This window comes from Ranitomeya imitator, chromosome 8 (genome assembly GCF_032444005.1).
Source record: "Ranitomeya imitator isolate aRanImi1 chromosome 8, aRanImi1.pri, whole genome shotgun sequence".
Taxonomy (NCBI): domain Eukaryota; kingdom Metazoa; phylum Chordata; class Amphibia; order Anura; family Dendrobatidae; genus Ranitomeya; species Ranitomeya imitator.
In genome coordinates this window covers 135,907,791-135,924,699 of record NC_091289.1, presented here as the reverse complement: position 1 = coordinate 135,924,699, position 16,909 = coordinate 135,907,791, and the positions used below count along the sequence as shown (strand labels likewise).

Sequence of the window (16,909 nt, the reverse complement as noted above, 5' to 3'; positions counted from 1 at the left end):
TAAAAATATTGTCTGTCCTTGATTTTTTTTATAAACTGTCCAGAAAAAAAATAAACAGCTAATTTGGCTACCCTGATCAAACAATGAGTGATTAGATTGGAGTGAAACACCAAAAAAATGTCTGCCACCAAGTTACACATTGCAGAAGATTGCATGCGTAAGCTTTCCAGGAAAGACTATCATACCTTGTGTCTTTGATGATGTTGATGTCGCAGGTAGCATCATGTGCATTAGAAAATTGGAAGCACCACTTCTAGTTTGGGCATCCTCGATCTTTATCTCTCTCTCCTTTCTCTTCTCTGTCTCCTGAATCCTCTCTTTCCCTCTCCTTCTTCACTGCCAGATTGCCACCATCTATTTCTAGAGTCAGCTCACTACAAAATTGCTAAGACTGCCTTTCTTTTAAAAACATTAAACTGGGGGAGCGTGGCTTGCCTATGGCAGGATAGGACGCAGAGAGACAGAGCTCCGGCGTGCACCCAGCATACATAACCTTCAGAGACAATACTGACCCTGATACTCAGGATGGTGTGAGGGAAGAGGTCGTCATCAGTCTCGGCACCTCTCATTGTGCTAACAGACTTGTCCCGCTGAACATTACAGCTCCGCCGAGCCCTGAAACCTTTATTAAAGGTGCTTATAGACAACTAGATGTTGGCCCGATTCAAACGCATCGGGTATTCTAGAATAGAATAGACAATTAGACCCTTAGACAACACAATGGCGGCACTTGACAGCAGTGGAGGACAATGATGATTCCAGAATTCGCGGCAGACTGTGCCCGTCGCTGATTGGTCGAGGCAACCTTTATGACATCATCGTCGCCATGGCAACCATTATGACATCTGCGTTGATACTATGCCCATCGCTGATTGGTCGAGGCGAATTCGCGGCAGACTGTGCCTGTCGCTGATCTGTCGAGGCAACCATTATGACATCATCGTTGCCATGCTGTGCCCATCACTGATTGGTCGAGGCCTGGCGGGATTTCCAGGACAGACAGACAGACGGAAAAACCCTTAGACAATTATATATATAGATGATATCCAGTATCGCTGGGGCTACCCATTCCAACTTATAGCTAAGAAAAAGGGAAAGACAGCAATCTTTCGCCACATGGGAGACCTTCCAAAGTTTCTTGAAATTTTGGAAATTCCTAAGATAAGACTACGGGATTGGCCAGTACTAAACAACTTGAGGCCCCTGCCCACCATGGAACAGTGGCAGGGAATAGTTAGTTCGTCGACAGTGCCATGAATGTGGAAGGAACAATTGGAAACTTACGTCTCATCTGATGTCGCAGGAAGCATCACGTGCATGAGAAAATTGGAAGCACCGCTTCTAGTTTGGTCATCCTCGATCTTTATCTCTCTCTCCTTTCTCTTCTCTGTCTCCCGACTCCTCTCGTTCCCTCTCCTTCTTCACTGCTAGATTGCCACCATCTATTTCTAGAGTCAGCTCACTACAAAATTGCTAAGACTGCCTTTCTTTTAAAAAACATTAAACTGGGGGGGCGTGGCTTGCCTTTGGCAGGATAGGACGCAGAGAGACAGAGCTCCGGCGTGCACCTGACATACATAACCTTCAGAGACATAATACTAACCCCGATAAAGTCAGGATGGTGTGGGGGAAGAGGTTGTCATCGGTCTCGGCACCTCTGAACAGAGATGGAGGTGAAATTACCCGTTTCCTGGAACATTCCATGCACCAGCAGGCCGGGGACAAAACTGCCAAGATGGCGCCGGCCAGTGTTTCACACGTGCAGCAGGGGATCGAGATGGAGGCCCGGGACAACAAAAAGGTGGCAGGTGCTGGGTAGAAGAAGGTAGGGGGTGAGGACCCTGTCCAGGAATTCATCCCACCCCGACATGGGGAGGGAGCCCAGCATCCTGTCCACCATAACGGGCACTCCTCACCATCATCATCCTCCCGCACTGTTCCTTCAGGGGGCGGTTTAGCATCTGCGGCATCCCTGATGGATGAGGACTGGAATTGGAAAGCCCATATTAGAGCCATACCAACTAAACAAGAGGTGGATGTCCTGCTGAGTAAATTGAAGGCATCCCATAAGCAGGATATGGGATCTCTCAGAGAGGAGATTCAACACATTGGGCACCATATTGCTGACATGGAAGTCACGCAGAAGCAGCTTTATCAGCATTTACACTCGCATCACCAAGTCCTACATGATCATTCATTACAGATAAATGATGTCCTTACCCATTTGGATGATATTGAAAATAGACATAGATGCAATAACCTACGCATACGTGGTCTCAGTGAGGAAGTGGAACCTATGCATCTGGAAAAATGGGCCCAGACATTTTTTTGGGACATTTTACAGCATAAGGAATGAGATAGGATTGAAATCGATCGTATACATCGGGCTCTGGGACCAAAACCCACTGATCCAGCCAGACCTAAAGATATAATTTGTAGGATCCATTTTTATAAGGAAAAAGAGGCAATTCTGAAAGGAATTAGAGACAAAGGCTCCCTGTCATATAAAGATTCTCCTCTCATTGTGTTACCAGACTTGTCCCGCAGAACATTACAGCTCTGCTGAGCCCTGAAACCTTTATTAAAGGTGCTTATAGACAATGATATCCAGTATCACTGGGGCTACCCATTCCAACTTATAGCTAAGAAAAGGGGAAAGACAGCAATTTTTTGCCACATGGGAGACCTTCCAAAGCTCCTTGAAATATTGGAAATTCCTAAGATAAGACTACCGGATTGGCCAGTACTAAACAACTTGAGACCCCTGCCCACTATGGAACAGTGGCATTCGGTCCCTGCGAGGCTGGGCATACAGGGAATGGTCGTTCATCGACAGTGCCATGAATGTGGAAGGAACAATTGGAAACTTACATCTCATCGGATAGAGATGCTTCTTCGAAGATCCAACTCCCAATAATAATGGAGATTTTGCATTGATAATAATGGTTTTGTCTGCTTTGGTTTTGGGGGGATTGATATTTTACTCCGGGAATATATAATATTCGATTTATGCTCTGTTTAAAATGTTGTCAGGTTTAATCCTATGCATTAATTTAAGTCTCTGTTACTAGAGGACCAGAGAGGTCTCATTCTCATACGCTGGGCCGCGAGGAGCTCATCATCTGCCATGTGCGGCTTCGTTACCTCACCTAGGGATTGCAGTTTTAGTACTGCTTTAGACATACGTCTACATTAGGTACTCTATTGAGGTTGTCATCCTAGTATAACCTACTGTGCTCATTCTCTTATTCTTTTCTTTTTTCTTTTCGTTGCCCCTTTGCTTATTCTGTCTATTTGTTCTACTCTCTTGATCGGATGTCAGAGCTAACATTTTGTACTTATAATGCTAGGGGCTTAAATAAACCTGAAAAAAGAAGGCAGGTGTTGTATCGTTTTCACAGGAAAAAAATAAAGATAGTTATATTTCAAGAGACGCATTTTGTAGCCACTAATACACCCAAATGTGTGTCTAAATTTTACCCCTCCTGGTATCACTGTCCTCATCCCTCACGTAAGGCATGCGGGGTATTCATAGCTATACATAGATCATTTCAACCTGGGATTGTGGATATGAAGATGGACCCAGAGGGACGGTATATATTTCTCAAAGTTAACATTCATGATTCTGTGTATACGTTGGCTAATGTATATTTCCAAAATCAGGGACAGGTGAACTTCGGCTTTGGGGTCCTGCATCTGGTGGCAGAGTTCGCAGACGGTTCACGCATCATACTGGGTGGAGATTTCAACCTTACCTTGGATCCTTCGTTGGACTCGTCGTCAGGTAGGTCCTCAACCTCTCTCCTGGCGCTGCGTAGATTGAGGAAGGAGTTGTTGGCCCTCAAATTGGTGGACATGTGGCGGGTTCTTCACCCGGGAGTCAGAGACTATAGTTATTACTCTGTGGTCCATAACAGTTACTCCAGACTGGATCATCTGTTTATCTCTCATGATCTGTTGGATAACAATCCTGGTTGTTCAATAGATACTATCTTATGGTCAGACCATGCACCAGTATTTGGGGAACTGGGGGTACAGAGGAGAGGAGGGAATAGGGGTTATACATGGTGAATAATGACAACCTTCTGAAAGACGAGATCTGTATGTCAGCTATTAAGGATGCAGTTAATTCTTTCCCGATAGATCCTGCCCAAGATCCCACACCGGAGCATATTAAATGGGAGGCTCTTAAATTTATACTAAGGGGAATTTTCATAGCCCATAGGGCTAGACTGAAAAGGGAAAGGGCTCAAAATCTGATGGACATTCTTGCATCACTGGGAATTAAAGAGACAGCCAACAAGGCAGCTTCAAGTGGCATCCTCAGGGCTGAAATGTCTTCCTTGAGACAACAAGCATTACCTATACTGGAGCAAAAGTCCCTGTGTGTAAGACATACATAAGCAGTACTTTGAGTTTGGGGATAAAAGTGGACGTTTAATGGCCAGATCCCTACATCCTAGACTCGCGCAAACCCCAATTTTTAGCATAATCTCCTCGGTTGGAACTCTAGTGCATTGTAATTCAGAAATACTAGTGGTATTTAGAAAGTACTATGCTAATCTATATAATCTAACCCAACAAGGGAATAATACATCAACACCAAGACGACATATAGTGGAATACTTGGAGAAACATTCCCCGGGAACCTTGCAAGAGGAAACGTTAGACTATTTGGATTAGGACTTTTCAGAATTAGAATTAAAGGAAGCTATTCAGAACCTAACAATAGGAAAGAGTCCTGGACCAGATGGGTTTAAACCCAGGTTCTACAAAACGTGCCAAGATCTATGTGTCCCACTCATGGGTAAAGCGTTTAACAGCATATCATAAACATGTCATTTACCGTTCCATTCTACACAAGCTTTCATTACTGTGATACCTAAGGAAGGCAAGGATCACTCAATATGTTCCAATTTTCGTCCGATCGCTTTAATTAATGTAGATATTAAATTGTATTCTAAAATGATAGCACTTAGACTTATCCCATATATTCCGCATCTAATACATAGAGAACAGGTGGGCTTTGTCCCGAATAGGGAGGCAAGGGACAATACTATCAAGACAGTGTCCTTTATTTTGAGGGCCCAGACTGGGGGGATTCCTTTATGACTATTATCAGTGGATGCCGAGAAGGCTTTTGATAGGGTCCACTGGGGATTCTTGGAAGCTACATTAGAGGCAATAGGTATGTGGCAGAGAATGAGGAACTGGATTATGGCTTTATATCATTCATGACCCATCAGCTAGAGTGCGAATAAATGGACAGTTGTCAGCGCCGTTCTCAATAAAAAATGGGATGCGACAGGGTTGTTCGCTCTCTCCATATCTATATATCCTGGTAATGGAGACATTGGCTAATGCTCTTAGGAAAATCAATCTATTAAGGGGATTCAAGTGGGTCGCACAGAACATAAGCTAGCTCTATTTGCGGATGACCTTATATTATATGTCTCCTCCCCTAGAATTAGCTTACCATCTATACTAAAGGAGTTTGAAACATTTGGGGGGTTGAGTCATTTTAAGGTCAACCAACAGAAATCGGAATTACTTAATATAAATTTACCGGAACACGAGGTGGAGCAGCTTAGATCCAGTTTCTCTTTTCGCTGGAATAAGCATTCCATTAAATACTTGGGTGTTCATATTCCGGCAGATCATCAGAAATTATTTGAGCTTAATTTCCTCCTGCTTCGGGGTTTGATAGAGAAGGAGATGAGGGCTTGGCAGGCATTGCTTACCACTGTCATGGTTTGGGAGAATTAATGCCCTTATGATGGATATCTTGCCAAAAGAACTATACCTCTTCCAGACTATCCCGTTGGACGTGGAGGGATCCTTCTTTCTGGGTTTACGTAAAATAATGAGAAAATTTGTTTGGCATAATGGGCGCTCAGATATTAATCACGCCCAGTTAATTCGACGTAAAGAATATGGAGGTGCAGGTTTACCTGATCTACGCTCATATCATGCAGCGACCATTGGAAATTGTGTTCTAGATTTGTTTCATAACATGACATCTAACCTTTGGGTGGACATTGAACACGAACTATCCTCTGGCCTATGCTTGGGAGTATTTTGGCTTCCATACGGTGTTAATCAGGGGAAGGTGGATATTTCCCCTACATTGTACACTATTGTGAGGACTTGGAGGCGTTTCCGATTGGCAAACATAACGGGACTGTTAACCCCCTTGGTTGGTTTTCCTGGACTCCCCCTTGAACTACAACATCCAGCCTCTATAGTATCCCCTATGACTGAGGGATCTGTTCCACACATTAGAGATGTGACCAACCAGATGGGTATCTTATCACTGGGAGAAATTTTCAGAGAAAGGAGGCAGATGCCGGGGCATTGGTTACAATATTTACAACTTCAGAGTTACATCAGGTCTCTGGCCTTGGGGGGCTCGTACCGCATGTCCACCTCTTTCGAGCAACTTTGTTTTCTGTCACAGGGCCTGATACATGCTGTTTCCTTGATATACGGATTGATAGTGTCCGGGGGGATGGGAGATAGGCCTCTCAGATGTACGATACAATGGCAAAAAGAGTAAACAGGGAGATTGCGCCTGAACTGTGGATCAAGGCCTTTACATCTGCACATAGGTTGTCGGTGTCTTGCAGAATCCAGGAGCTGAATTGTAAAATATTGACACAATGGTATAGAACACCCATTAGGTTACATAGAATTAGTCCGACAATCCCAGACGTCTGCTAGAGATGTAATGGGGCGGTGGGATCCATGCTGCATATATGGTAGAGCTGTTGTGGTATCAGACCTCTCTGGAATTAAATAATTGCGCTATATAATCACATTACTAATAAGCAAATAGAGGCGACTCCTGAGATAGCTTTATTATCAATATTACTGGGGCTCTGTGTCCAAAAAGAAGAAGAATATACTACCATATTTCATGAATGCAATGCGTCAAATCATACCCAGACTTTGGAGATCCCCGGTTGCTCCGAGGTGGATTGACTGGGTGGAGGCGTTAGATGTCCTGTGCAGGATGGAGGAGATGAGGGCTTTTGATGACAGGTCGGGTGTCAGCTGGTATGCGGTGTGGCATTCGTGGATTCAATTTAAAGAGGCTCAACATTTACAACTCTGGATAACTCAAGGTACATTGCCCCGTCTCCTATAGTGGAAAATGTGCCAGGCCTTAGGTTACTGAAGTCCTATTACTATACCTATACTGATCTCCGTTCTTTTCTTTTCTTTCTTTTTCTTAACATTCTCTTTTACTCTTTATTCTCTTTTTCTTGCCCATTCAGCCAATTTCACCTCTTCACATGATATATGCAATTAGAACATACAGTATATATTGTTGTAGGATCAATCTTGGTGGTGGTGGTATTGCTGATGAGGAGGAAGAGGGTTGAATGTTTTTTCTTTTTTTGTTTCTTTCTTCTTTTTCTTTATTAAAGTGAATGGTTACAATTATAATGTCTGTGAATATTACCTTTTTGCTCAATAAAATATATTGCACAATAAAAACATTAAACTGAATTACATTCACTCCTAGGAGAACCGAGGATGTTAAACACATCTTTTCATGACCATTGGCCTGTCTGCAATTTGCTGTGAAAAAAATCGCTGCAAATTTCATTTTTGGGGGAAAAATTTGCCAGAGCTTTCGAATTTGAATTTTAAAAAGTTTGATCATCTCTACTGGCAGTATGAATCACAAACTGTGTAAATGACTAAATTATAAGGTGAACTGAAAATCTTGGTTATTAGTTGGTACTTTCTCATAAAAAAAACACTTTATAGTGAAGGAGGTGGATATCTAATTGCGAAGAGATAACTTCTAAAATCTTGTTATCGCCAGGGAATGCTGCAGCTAGCTAGCCAGCTGTAGAGTCGATATATCCGAACCTGCTAACTTTTCCTCTTGGCTCACCAGATCTCGAGATGAGTGGTGGAATGTGACCACATCTGAAAAAAACATGATTTTGCAATAATACTCTGTTAGGAGATGGGGCAGCCTGTTTGGCTATCCAAGTAATACTACAGTCAGTACACAGGGCCAGACCTTGGTCCATTGATTCTTTGTGGTTTTCCATTTCATCTAAATGGCCATGTTCCCTAATATCAAAAAGGATCAACTTTATGAGACCACACCTTATATTGTGCTTAACTACTAAAAGTTTTATATGAACTTCAGCAATCCCAGGTCCTAATGTCAATTGTAAGACAAAAGCAGTCACCTATAAAATCATGGAAATTCCCTAGAAATTCGCGTAATCCCACCGTGTAAATGCCTGTCTTTGGACATTCTCTATTCTCAATAATGGAAAAACATATGAAATTGGAATAATAGAATTTAACACATTTCTTTCTATTCTAAGCCCTGTTTAAGTAAAGTACTTGTTGACCTTCCAAGCAAATGAGAGTCATCTTGATGCAGCAGATAATTGTAATAAGTACCATAACTTAGTGTCAAGTAACACTTCACACTTCTCCTATTAACTGTCGGGCCATAAATAAGATAGAAAAAAATACAATTTTTCCAAGGGAGAGATGAGAGCCGGAAAGATTTCAAGCCACTCCTCCCTTATAACAATTCACTCTGGAATTCATCAACTGGAAATCAGATATAAGCGTCTCATAAATTTGGACATAAAATAGGAATTTATATACAGGGTGGGCCATGTATATGGATACACCTAAATAAAATGGGAATAATTGGTGATATCAACCTCATGTTTGTGGCACATTAGTATATGGGAGGGGGAAAACTTTTCAAGATGGGTGGTGACCATGGCAGCCATTTTGAAGTCGTCCATTTTGGATCCAACTTTATTTTTTCCAATGGGAAGAGGATTATGTGACACATCAAACTTATTGAGAATTTCCCAAGAAAAACAATGGTGTGCTTGGTTTTAACATAACTTTATTCTTTCACTAGCTATTTACAAGTTTCTGTTTGTTTACAGCCATTGACAAAGGTTAACATGTGAGGAGCAGATAGAAATTGTGTTGATGTCTTGTGAACGCAGAACCCGGATTATTGCAGCAGATTTCAATGCAAGACACCCTACACAAGAAAACTGTCACCATTCTTATGTTATTTAGGAGTTTCCATATAAATGGCCCACCCAAAACAGTTTGCCTCATCACTGAACATAATGTTCTGTGTAAACTGAGGGTCTTGTTTTAATTTTTGTTTTGCCCATTCTGCAAATTCAACGTGCCGATCTGGGTCATCCTCATTGAGATGCTGCAGCAGCTGGATTTTGTAAGGGTGCCATTTGTGAGTAGCTAACACCCACCAAAGGGATGTTCGACTGTTGCCAGATCGGCGCGCTGAATTTGCAGAATGGGCAAAACAAAAATTGGAACAGGACCCTCAGTTTACACAGAATATTATGTTCAGCGATGAGGCAAATTTTTTGGGTAGGCCATTTATATGGATACACCTAAATAACATGGGAATGGTGACAGTTTTCTTGCGTAGGGTGTCTTGCATTGAAATCTGCTGCAATGACCCGGGTACTGCGTTCACCAGACATCAACACAATTTCTATCTGCTCTCACGTGTTAACCTCTGCGACATATCAATGGCTGTAAACAAATAGAAACTTGTAAATAACTCATGAAAGAATAAAGTTACATTAAAACCAAGCACACCATTGATTTTTTGTGTGAAATTCTCAATAAGTTTGATGTGTCACATGACCCTCTTCCCATTGGAAAAAATAAAGTTGGATCCAAAATGGAGAACTTCAAAATGGCCGTCATGGTTACCACCTATATTGAAAAGTTTTCCCCTCCCATTTACTAATGTGCCACAAACAGGAAGTTGATATCACCAACCATTCCCATTTTATTTAGGTGCATTTATATAAATGGCTCACCCTGTACATATAACACATAAATATATCTGTAATGATATACATACCTATAAGTATATATAATACTAGCTATTGAACCCGTTCTACGCCCGGGTGGCGAGCATTTATATTGGTATATGGTCTCCATCCTGGTATGTGCTGCTCCATCCTGCGCCCCCATCCTGTCATGTGCTGCTCCCATCCTGCGCCCCCGTTCTGTCATGTGCTGCTCCCATCCTGCGTCCCCGTTCTGTCATGTGCTGCTCCCATCCTGCGCCTCCATTCTGTCATGTGCTGCTCCCATCCTGCGCCTCCATTCTGTCATTTGCTGCTCCCATCCTGTCATTTGCTGCTCCCATCCTGCGCCCGTTCTGTCATTTGCTGCTCCCATCCTGCGTCCCCGTTCTGTCATTTGCTGCTGCCATCCTGCGCCCGTTCTGTCATGTGCTGCTGCCATCCTGCGCCCGTTCTGTCATGTGCTGCTGCCATCCTGCGCCCGTTCTGTCATGTGCTGCTGCCATCCTGCGCCCGTTCTGTCATGTGCTGCTGCCATCCTGCGCCCGTTCTGTCATGTGCTGCTGCCATCCTGCGCCCGTTCTGTCATGTGCTGCTGCCATCCTGCGCCCGTTCTGTCATGTGCTGCTCCCATCCTGCGCCCGTTCTGTCATGTGCTGCTGCCATCCTGCGCCCGTTCTGTCATGTGCTGCTGCCATCCTGCGCCCGTTCTGTCATGTGCTGCTGCCATCCTTCGCCCGTTCTGTCATGTGCTGCTGCCATCCTGCGCCCGTTCTGTCATGTGCTGCTGCCATCCTGCGCCCATTCTGTCATGTGCTGCTGCCATCCTGCGCCCGTTCTGTCATGTGCTGCGGCCATCCTGCGCCCGTTCTGTCATGTGCTGCTGCCATCCTGCGCCCGTTCTGTCATGTGCTGCGGCCATCCTGCGCCCGTTCTGTCATGTGCTGCTGCCATCCTGCGCCCGTTCTGTCATGTGCTGCGGCCATCCTGCGCCCGTTCTGTCATGTGCTGCTGCCATCCTGCGCCCGTTCTGTCATGTGCTGCTGCCATCCTGCGCCCGTTCTGTCATGTGCTGCTGCCATCCTGCGCCCGTTCTGTCATGTGCTGCGGCCATCCTGCGCCCGTTCTGTCATGTGCTGCTGCCATCCTGCGCCCGTTCTGTCATGTGCTGCTGCCATCCTGCGCCCGTTCTGTCATGTGCTGCTGCCATCCTGCGCCCGTTCTGTCATGTGCTGCTGCCATCCTGCGCCCGTTCTGTCATGTGCTGCGGCCATCCTGCGCCCGTTCTGCGCCCGTTCTGTCATGTGCTGCTGTCATCCTGCGCCACCATTGTATTATATGCCCCCCGCTCCAGTGTGTATGCCCCCGAATGCTGCTGCCATATAAAAAAAAAAAAAAATACCATACTCACCTATCGTCCGGCTCCACTATGTCTTCAAGAAAAAGGCGCCGGAAAGCGGGGGAAATTGGTGCGGTCACATCAAATATTGATTTAATTTAAATTTTGATTTAGATTTCACCTTGGTTTATTCACTTTGCAATTTGTTAATTAATAAAATATAATCTATCTATATCTATATATCCAACCAGTTTCACATTGGCTTGGTTTATGGCATTCTATAGGCATGTAGGAGCTGATTCATTAGGATTTTTACATCAGATTTCTACCATATCACCTTAATAAGCTGCAATAATTTTGTGCAGCTTGGAAGTTGAGTAAAATTTGCATCTCTTGGCATTTTCATACCAGACCCAGCCAGCTACAGAAATATATGGGTATGGGTGGGGCATGGCATGCGTAATCCTACCTGTCCAATTTATGAAAAGTTTATTTGTGCCACTTTGGTGGTATAAATGACTCCAGAAATGTACTCCAGTTCTGACCAGTAAAACATTTTTGCGCACAGCACTTGGAACATGCCCTTAATTCGTTAAGTAGCATGCACCTCTTAAAGGGAACCTGTCAGCAGGATTGTGCACAGTAACCTACACACAGTATCAGGTCAGCGGCGTTATACTGACTACAATGATACCTTGGTTGATGAAATCCGTCTTGTGGTTGTTGTATAATCTTTATTTTCAGTTTTGAGTTAATGATATGCTCCTGTTTCGGGGTGGCCTGTGGGGGTCTTCATGTGGTGCTCTGATTAGGTATTCACCAGTATGGTTTCTGACAGGTCACTGATCCCTCACTGACCTCCCCCCTATTTTTCATACTGATTGCTATAAGTTTTGGAAAAAAATCACCTTCAGTATGTAGGTGCTGGTGGCGGCGCTTGTGCTGCAGCATGATTGCATGTATAATGTGCATTAAATTATTTCAGTTAGACATATACATTGATTATGAAAAAAAAATCTTCCCCAATATGGCGCCAGCCACGCCTGAGCAGTAGCATCTATTGGGGATCCAACATATGCTACGGCGCGGCCATCTTGGTGTAGACAATTTTTTTTTTCCTCTATCAAAATGGCATCGCCGATGCCTGCGCAGTAGCATCTATTGGAGGAAGATTTTTTATTTTTTCATAATCAATGTGCACAACTAAATAAAACAATTTCATGCACATTATGCATGCGATCATGCTGCAGCGCGGCGGCACGTGCCTGCTGGAGGTGATTTTTCTATTTTTCAATACATATAATAATCAGTATGTAAATAGGGGGCAGATCAGTGAGGGATCAGTGACCTGCCATAAGCCATACAGATGAATATGCAGAGCAGACACCACATGAAGACCCCACACAAGTCACCCCGGAGCACCAGCATATCATTAACTCAAAACTGTCAATAAAGATTAAACAAGAACCACAAGACGAATTTCATCAACTAAGGTATAATTTTAAAGGGAACCTGTCACCAGTTTTGTGTCGTAGCAGCTAAAAATATCACCTTATTTGGCATCTGCGCTGCATTCCCTAAATCCTAATATAACCCCCTGACTCCCTTTGTATATTCCCAAAAAACCTTTTTAGTTTCTCTCGCACTGTATGGTAATAGTCTCAGTCCAGTCCAATGGGTTTGGTTTCAGGCCTCTTAATCCTTCCCATCGGCTATTGAGCGCCGTTCTACTTCATGGATGAAACCTCTTGCGTCATTCACACCACCATGCGACATCTCGCACCTGCTCAGAAATACTGCGTTTCGCACTGGCGCAGTATGCTTTGCCCAACTGCGGGCAAAGTTTAAAAATAGAAGTGTCATGCGCCGGCACATGTACATCCAGCTCATGCACTCGAACTATGTTTGCCAGTGCATGCGCACTTCTATTTTTCTGCTTTGCCCACAGTTGGGCAAAGCATACTGAGCAGGAGCAAAATTCAATATTTCTGAGCCGGTGCGATATGTCGCATGGCAATGTAGATGGTTATCCATGTCAGGAGGACTGCGAGCAGAAGCCAGGAGGGATGCAGGGGTCCAAAACCACACCAATCGAACCGAACTGTGACGATTACCATACAGCTCAGGAGAAATTAAAAAAGGTTTTTCAGGAGTATACAAGGGGAATCACGGGGTTATATAAGGATTTAGGGAATGCAGCGCAGACGCTGAATAAGGTGATATTTTTAGCTGCTATGGCACGAAACTGGTGACAGGTTCCCTATAATCAGTATAACAGCGCTGACCTGACACTGTGTGGAGGTTACTGAACATAATCCTGCTGACAGGTTCCCTTTAATGAATTAGGCACATCTTAATTCATTAAGGTTGCTTTCACACATCAGTTTTTTGCCATCAGGCATAATCCGTTGAATGTTGAAAAAAACGGATCCGACACAGATTGTGAAAAACTGATGTGACGGATCAGTTTTTTTGATGGATGTGACTAGCTGATCCAGTTAATTGGATCCTAAAAAAATCGGAGCATGCTCAGTTAAATAAAACGGAATCAGTCGCCAGATTCCGTCATTTGATGGATCCGGTGCCATAGGGTTCCATTGTACCAAATGATGGACGGCGATGGATCACTGTCACTGTCCATTTTTTCAACAGACACAAAAAAATTACTATGTCCGCTTTTTCCGGCCGCTAAAAACAATTTTTGACAGATTCGGCTTAAAACGGATGAAACGTGTGGCCATCTGTCGCAATCCATTGCTAATACAAGTCTATGAGAAAAAAACTTTTGCTGGATCCGTTTTTTTCAGAATTTGCCGGATAGTGACTGGTGGCAAAAAACTGATGCGTGAAAGCAGCCTAAGACTGGTGTGCACAACACCAGTCTTAAGGTACCTTCACACATAATGATTTCGTTAACAATATCGTTGCTTTTTGTGACGCAGCAATGATATCGTTAAAAAAAATCGTTATGCGTGACAGCAACCAACGATCAGGCCCCTGCTGGGAGATCGTTGGTCGCTGGGAATGATCAGAACCTTTTTTTGGACGCTGATCACCCGCTGTCATCGCTGAATCGGCGTGTGTGACGCTGATCCAGCGATGTGTTCACTGGTAACCAGGGTAAATATCGTGTTACTAAGCGCAGGGCCGCGCTTAGTAACCCAACGTTTACCCTGGTTACCATTGTAAAAGTTAAAAAAAACAAACAGTACATACTCACATTCCGATGTCTGTCCCCCGACGTCCGCTTCCCTGCACTGTGTCAGCGCCGGCCGGCCGTAAAGCAGAGCACAGCGGTGACATCACCGCTCTGCTTTACGGCCGGCCGGCGCTGACACAGTGCAGGGAAGCGGACGCCGGGGGACAGACACCGGAATGTAAGTATGTACTGTTTGTTTTTTTTAACTTTTACAATGGTAACCAGGGTAAACGTCGGGTTACTAAGCGCGGCCCTGCGCTTAGTAACCCGATGTTTACCCTGGTTACCTGGGGACTTCGGCATCGTTGGTCGCTGGAGAGCTGTCTGTGTGACAGCTCTCCAGCGACCACACAACAACCTAAACAGCGACGCTGCAGCGATCGGCATCGTTGTCTATATCGCTGCAGCATTGCTAAATGTGACGGAACCTTTAATCAACCAAGTCTATAGCGCCTATGGATTCTAAATTCATTATGGTTGGGTAGTTAGCTAACTAATTATGCTTAGTGCAGTCACTGGTTCCTGTAAATAATGCAGATGGCACTATGGACGCAAAGATTGTTCTTGGCTTCCACCTATTCGGCAATGAATGTTGGGCCACCAAAAACACTTTGGGGAGATTTACTAAAATTAAGAAAAGTGTCCCATGCCTATAATATCACTAAGATAATTTAAATGATAAGGGCATGAAGAGTGGGTAGGATGATTTTCTTTCCAATAGTTAAAGTCTGGGTAGCGCTTCTCTTTTCATAGTTAACTGATTAATAGGAGGACAGCACGGTGGCTCAGTGGTTAGCACTGTTGCTTTGCAGCACTGGGGTCCTGGGTTCAAACCCCACCAAGGACAACATCTGCAAGGAGTTTGTATGTTCTCCCCGTGTTTCGGTGAGTTTTCTCTGAGTGCTCTGTTTCCTCCAACACTGGTAGAGAATCTAGATTGTGAGCTCCAATGGGGACAGTGCCGATAATGTCTGTAAAGCGCTGCGGAATTAATGGTGCTATATAAGTGAGTAAAATAAATATTAGGACAGACCCAAAGCTTACAACTCCATATCACTTGTCTTTTAGAGACAAGGCGCAGGTAAACAATACATCTAAGTTTCTGCTTCATCTCTTGATTTTTGCTTTTATTTCTCGTTTCTTCCCAGGCTTTTCAAGTTTAATCACTCTTTTAAAATATTAAAATGATGGGTGTCTCCTGCGCCTATTATATCCCCGATGTTCTATTCATACTTATATATTCATCTCTGAAATTTCATGCATTTAACTAAATTTCTAGTTAATTGAACATTATATTCATTTTCCGTGCAATTAACACACTGATTTCATTATCCTACCTAAGCCGCTTGCCGACTAAAGTACGATTTGATAATTCTGCAATGTGTTGCTCATCTGGCAGTGAAAGGGCTAGTTTTGATACCTCGTATATTTTAATGGGCTGTTGCCAGCCTGTAGTATCATAGCAGCTAATCCTTGTTATCTGTCCAGTCCCCCGTTGCAAAAAAAAGGCTCTCCAGAATTTAATCCCACCCTGATGAGAAAGACAGCGATTTTAGTGTTCGGTATGAAACATTTTGTTCAGGTCCTGAATCCATCCACAGAGCATACCTAGATAAGCTGTTAATCCTCGCTTGGCAGGAACATGCACCCAAGAGACACGAGGATACGCTGCTTGTATTTATTCTCTTACCTGTCCAGGATATTGCATGGGAAGACGTTATATCCAACACGCAGCGTGTCTTATGCTTAAACAATGAATAACACTATTACAGATATATGGAGGACAAATACATTGGATTTGTGCATACACAACATACTCAGCCTTGGATTACTCAATGTATTTGCGTATTCTTGTAATGGGGTGAAGGATCATGGGAAGGATAAAGACTGACAAAAGCCAATGAAACAGATCAGTACTCACAAAACTTTCCTTCACCTAAGAAGAGAAAAGCCATTACTCCTCCCTTCTTGGGAAAACAACGTGTTTCTTGTAACTTTATTTCATATGTGCTAAAACCACTGAATACAGGTCATCAAACATCTGAAACTTCCATATTCATAGCCTAATTCAACTTTCCTTATTCAGCTATCGACAAGGAAGTTTACTTCTGAGACGCGTCAGATGTTTGATGACCTGTGTTCAATGGTTTTAGCACGTATGGAATAAAGTTACAAGAAACGCAGAGTTTTCTCAAGAGGGTCAGAGTGCAGTCTTTTCTCATACTGAATTTTATTGATACGCTCCGACCAAGCTGCCGGGTACCCTGGGTGAACCCATTACAGGTGTGGTGGGCTGTTGGTTTTCTTATGTGGGATTTCCTTCTCCTAGGGTGAACCATTAGTTTGCTGCCTTTACAGTACCTTAATCCTTGGCCAAGAGAAAGTTGCGTTTGGTTGACTCCCCCACCTCGGATGCTCCTCCTTATCTACAGTATGTCCCTTCTTCAGGAGGTGCAAAAAAATGCTTTCCAAAGTAATAGATCAGAACAAACATTAAATTCCACATATATATTCTTA

General features: G+C 43.6%; 1 protein-coding gene across 6 annotated transcripts in view; it reads right to left on the bottom strand.

Moving 5' to 3' along the window:
* The window catches only part of NTNG1 (netrin G1), a 479,224-nt gene that overhangs the window by 265,672 nt on the left and 196,643 nt on the right, over window positions 1-16,909 (bottom strand). The gene's annotated exons all lie outside the window — the stretch shown is intronic.